The following is a 6,035-nucleotide window of genomic DNA, read 5'->3' on the forward strand; positions in this document are numbered from 1 at the left end:
TTCTTTGGGCCCCCAGATGAAGGGGTCCTTGAATAAATATCCTGGCAACCATCAATAATTTTGCCTGAAAGCCTGATTGATCGATTTTTTGATTCAAAATTTTAAAATAATTTTATTAATGTTTCAATTTACATTATTTAATGGTTTATTTATTAATTTTGAAATTCTTAATTATTAAAATTGTAAAATTACTGTTTTATCCTCGGAGATGATTTTTTACGTTTTAAGTCATTTTTTAATGTTCCAGGATGTTTTGGAATCAGTTTTTCATAAGGTATTCAATGAGAATGTTGGTTTTTGTCATTTATGAAATTTTTGTATGAAATGGTCGTGAACTTTATGAGGGGTATTTTTGTAGTTTTGTTGAATTCTGTAAAAATTGGCGAAATAATTTATTTGGTTTCGATTTGTTATTTTATGCGTTTGAATGAGTTTTCCTAAGCGTAACGTAGGCTCTAGGGTTGTTTTGATGTTAGGGGTATTTTGATAATTTGATCATTTTTAATGATTTTTATCGTGAAGTTTCTTTTTGGTCTGCAAGATGATGATTTCTATGTTTTTGGGATCGTATTTTCCTAGTATAGCATGGTTTCTAAGGTTTTGTCCGTTCGAGATACCTCATCCGGATTTCTAAAATATATCTGGTAACAAAATAAAGTGTTGGAATAATCATCCATCATTGGGAATCGTTGCGATCGGATTGACGAGTTGATTAATCAGGCGAGTGCAAAAATGAGGTGTCTACAATCAACATGTGTCATCCTTTGAGTGGGTGTGAGAAAATGAACTTGGTATTCGGCTTAGGGGATGGACTTGGGCTATGGCCTTTGAGTTAGGAGATGGACTAGGTTTATGGATAATGGTATTATGAACTTTGGGTTAAGGTCTTAGGGTGACTTGACTTGATTAGGATATGAACTTTGTTTATGGACTTGGGTTAGAGTGTGGGTGATAGGTCAGTTAATAGAGAATGGATATAGATTCGAATTGAATCATAGAAATGGTATGAAATTAGATTAGATTAGGGACAAGGTTGAACATGTAAAACTCTATGACATGATGCATGAGGATGATGCCAAGTGGTAATGCAGGCTTATTAAAAGGCTTAAATTTTTAATTGAAATTAATTTGAGAAAATTTGGATTTTCTTAATCGGTTCATGCAAATTGGGGTATCTACACCGTGAACGTAACCTTTGGATGAACCACGTAAAATCTTATGTTATGGGTATTATGATCTTACTCTTTTTTTGTGTGGTTATTTATCTTCTTTGCATTTGCTAATATTAGTTGGGTTATCATTTATTGTCATTATAAAACAAGGTATTGGAAGATGTGGCATATAAGGTGTTTGATGAAATACCCAATAGGTGTTTGATCAAATTATTAAACGAGCTTCATAAAGGTGTTCACATACACAACAAGTGGTGTCGGAGCCTAGGGTGTTTGCAATGGCAAAAAATGATACAACGATGACCGAAAGTTCTGATGGAATAAAGTTTGAGGCGAAACTATTTAATGGAAAATCAAACTTTACATTTTGCCAAAGGAAGATGAAGAATATTCTTATCCAACAAGAGCTTCATAATTGTATTTGAGATATTAAACCGAAGTTGGAGAACATGCTCAATGAAATATGGGAGGAATTGGATTTGAAGGTGATTAGTTCCATTAAGTTGTATATTTCCAATTAAGTCATGTACAACGTCATGGAAGCAAAAATCACAAAAGGAAAATGAGATAAGCTTGAAAAATTTTACATGAGAAAGATTTTATCCAACAAATTATCCCTTAAGGGCCAACTCTATGGCCTAAGTGTAACACCCCGAATTTTTAATTCGTATCTCGAGGAAAAATATATAGTGGAATTTTAAGAAAATCTTGAAAGTGGGATTTAGAGGTAAAACTTTAGGATGTTTTTGATCATTTTTAATGGAATCTGACCTCACCATTAGATTCAAAATGATCGAAAAACATAGTTTAGCCTGTAAGCACGCTCAAATGCGAGTCCGAATATAAAAGTTGCAAAATCCTCGATTATCGGGTCGGACCAGACTAAAACAGTGACTTTTTGTTAGAGGAATAATTTTTAAAATTTGATCATACCATTGGGTTCATAACGAAAAATTATTCAACATGAACTATTTATTTGTCATTTTTGGAGATCAGGAAGTTGAATTATCGCCAAAAAACGAAAACGACATCAAGTTTAGGGGTCACGTCAGGCCAAAAATGTAAATTTTTGATAGAGACATAATTTATAAAAATTGACTATACCATTAGATCCGGAACGAAAAATTAGGCAAAATAGAGTATTCGTTTGTCAGATTTGGAGTCCGAATGATCAAGTTATCGACGATCCAAACAATTGACAAAATACCAATTTCGTCCCAACTTTTATATTAAAAATAAAAAAAAAAAAAATTTTTTTAATTTTTTTTTAAACCCATCTTCCCCAACGCGTCATATGACCGAGACATATAAAACGAAAATTTGTTTTTTTTTCTCCGATTTTTCCACTTCAGATCTCTCGCAAACGGTCCATTTTTGACGATCGCCGCAGAAGGGAGAAATGTCCGCAGCTTCGTTCTCTACAAAACCCACCCAACCTATCTTCATTTCACTTTCTATTTCACCCGATATCGTCAAAAATCAGCCGTATTTGGATACGGAAATTTCGAAACTTTGACCTCGGATTTCGTCAGTTTCGGGGTCAAATCGCTTTCCGACGCAGAAGGGAGAAACGTCCGCCGCCTCATTCTCTACATAACCCAACCAAGTTCCTTCCGTTTTCTCGTCTTTTTCACCCCGTATAGTCAAAAATCAGCCGTATTTTTATACGGAGATTTTCGTCACTTCGACCTCGGTTTTCATCGATTTCGGGGTCAAACCACCTTTCGCCGTAGAAGGGAGAAGAGACGAGCACGTCGAGATCTTCGAAACCACCAGGCCGGTTTCGAAAATCAGCCGCTTCGAAGTTCGGTCCGTCTCAATTTCCGTGCCGATCGCCTCGATTTCCGCGCACAAGCTTTGATCCTTTCGCCTAGACATTGTAAGGAACTCTCAATTTCTATTATAATCGTAGATTGTGAAAATTGCACTTAGGATTTTATTGGAAAAATTTGGATGTATTTCCGAAATGTAGAATCTTTTGTTATTTCAAAAATTCACGCCAGAAATTGCATGATTGATATGTTTAATTGTATTTTTAACAAATTATACGTGGGTAGGATATTTTAACGGGTTATTTCCATAAATTGGGTCTTGTGCACTGTTCGGACCCCGTTTGGATATAAAATTTGCATTCTTTTTCAATATTATTGATAAAAATAAATGCTTTAGTTGGAAAATGTGATTTAATATTCAATGAACTCGTACTGAATTGATGAATATCAGAAAATGGATGTTTTATTGAAGAGATTGAAAAGTGTAAAAATCGGAAAGAGGGAAAAAGGGTATGAAACGGTAAAATGTCAGAGTCACACCCGAGGGGTGATGTCTGCATTTTACGTTGTTGTGTTGTGTGCAGGTTGGTGAACAGATATCCAGGGATAATATTATTGGTTGCATGTTTATTTCCTTTCTGTTAGCGCGAGGCGCTCCGTTATGTTATTTATTTTAGGCCGGGTGGCCACACTTGCATGGTAGGAAACTGGATATCTATTCTCAACCTTGTATTGTTAATTTCTCTTTTGTTTTCAAATGAAAATAATATATATATATGTAACTATTTTGTGAGCTGTTAAAGAGTTTGTGAATGCCTGAAGGGATAGTGCATCATATCATCCGGAGTGGTGTACTATCCTGGGATGTACGGTAGGGACCACCAAACTCATACGTGGTATGGGACGCGTATGAGAGTGGAGTCACAACTGGAATCCGGGTTATTCCTCTCTATCTTTACCAGTGAACTTGTAATGTAAAGGTGGTCGTATACGAATGGTTTGCATATTTGGGAATCACATGTACGCCTGATAGGCATAGACGAAGATGATTGGTCAGTGATCACTAACAATCTATAGTAGTCGAACGTTCTGACACATCGAAAAGAGACCCATTGCTTACGGTCACGTCAAACGGCCAGCCTGAGCCGGATAAATGGTCAACCAAACGTGGTAAGGGCAGCGACCGGCCACAAAATCAGGAACTAAAAACCAGAGAAGAATTGTAACATTATGTCCCGACTGGGAGCGATCCAGTCGTGAATCCCAACTCTCTAATTCCAATACTCCACCATCGTGTATTATGTATCTGTTGCTTATTTTGATATATAAAATGAAATGCATGTTTATTGTTTCCATTTGATCAATTAGATTTGTATGAAAAGAGAATGTTATAGTGAGTACTGCTGATCGATGTAATGTGAGTTTTAAAATGTTTAGTTGCTCATCCCTGGTTATATGTACCAGTTAATCGTAGTTTTCTTCTGTGAAATTTTGTTTATTTTAAAATGATTCAGTATGTTTATTCGTTCATGTTAGGAGAGGTTATTGGCAGAAATTGTTGCTTCCTTACTGGGTAACCATTGTTACTCACCCATTCATCCTCCATTTTTTAGTTTCAGATCCGAAGCTTAGCGAGGCAGGAGTAGAACATGAGTGAGAATCATCTGGTGGGTCAGATAGACAGCCAGAGTCCGTCACCTGGTAAGTATTGGAGTTATACTCCATTTGTCTAGGAGTATTATAGATTTGTATTGAGCGTTAGGACTCTTGTTAGAGTGAGAAAATTTTGTATAATCCCGTAAATTTTCTTCTTCCGCACTCTGATAATTCGTACGTTATTAGACGTGTATAAGCTTCCGCTAGTATTATATTTTGCATATGTATGCAGGATTGTATGTCGTTTATCAGGTGAAGGTTGAACGCCTTGGAATGCTAACATAAACAGAGGAGACCATGCCGAAATTTCGAGGTGCCATTTAGTACCTCGAGATCTGACATGGGGATTTGTGTTAGCGTTCGGCGAGGCGCCACACTAAGTTAGATGGGGGAGGGACTTGATTAGGAAGCACTTTAATACATTCAATCGGTATCTTAGTGTTTTGTTGAAGGTAGAAGTGAAGTTTGAAAAAGACAAAGCATTGTTTTTGTTGAGATCACTTCCTAATTCCTGCAAACACTTTTGGACTATACTTTTGTTTGGTAAGGAGACTTGCAAGTTAGAGTAGGTGGTTCAAGACCTTATCTTTCACATGACCATGAATAAGTCAAGTGAGAATGATATTCAAGGTAAATGACTCATTGCAAAAGGTTCAAGTGAGTGAGGCCAAACAATGAGAAAAGAAAATCCGAAGGAAAAAATTATAGATCCAAATCTAGAAGTAAAAAAGAAGTGGAGTGATATTATTATGAGAAGAATGGACATTAAAAAAGATATTGTAGAAAGTACAAAATGGAGATAAAAAAAGGAACGAAGCCAAGTCAAGCTCCATGGTAAGCATAGCATTAGAAAGCAATGGAAAACTCTTAGCGACATCTTCGAGTAATCTCACTTCCAATTCTCGGATTTTAGATTCTGAGTGTACTTTTCATATTTGTTCCAATCATGATTGGTTTGATTCGTATGAACCTCATGACAGTGAAGATGTTCTAATGGGTAACGATGCAACATGCAAAGTCATTAGAATAAATACTGTGAAGATAAGAATATATGATGGGGCTGTTAGAACCTTGTGTAGTGTAAGGCATATGTCGGTACTCAAGAAGACTTTTATGTCCTTGGGTACAATCGACTTGTATCGGTGTTCATTTTCAACAAATGATAGAGTACTCAAGGTGTCTAAGGGAGCCATGGTGATAATAAAAGGTGTGAAACTTGCAAATAACCTCTACAAGCTTTTGGGGAACACAATTATAGGTGGAGTTGCAATATCAAGAAGGAAAATTCTAGAAATGATGAAACTCAACTTTGACACTAAGACTTGGCCATATAAGTGAAAAAACAATACAAGAGTTACACCGATGATAATTGTTGAAGGGTGTTAGGCCATACAAGCTATAATTTTATAAGTTTTGTGTGATGAGAAAGTAAAGT

General features: G+C 36.0%; 1 long non-coding RNA gene across 1 annotated transcript; it reads left to right on the forward strand.

Moving 5' to 3' along the window:
- The first annotated feature begins 2,476 nt into the window (after nt 1-2,476).
- Nucleotides 2,477-4,796, forward strand: LOC147391003 (uncharacterized). Its single transcript, XR_015183220.1, has 2 exons — nt 2,477-3,051; nt 4,558-4,796. It is a non-coding gene; the product is annotated as an uncharacterized LOC147391003 (long non-coding RNA).
- The last annotated feature ends 1,239 nt before the right edge of the window (nt 4,797-6,035 follow it).

The sequence above is a fragment of the Akebia trifoliata genome, chromosome 11 (genome assembly GCF_017979445.1).
Source record: "Akebia trifoliata isolate Shusen 1 chromosome 11, ASM1797944v1, whole genome shotgun sequence".
Taxonomy (NCBI): domain Eukaryota; kingdom Viridiplantae; phylum Streptophyta; class Magnoliopsida; order Ranunculales; family Lardizabalaceae; genus Akebia; species Akebia trifoliata.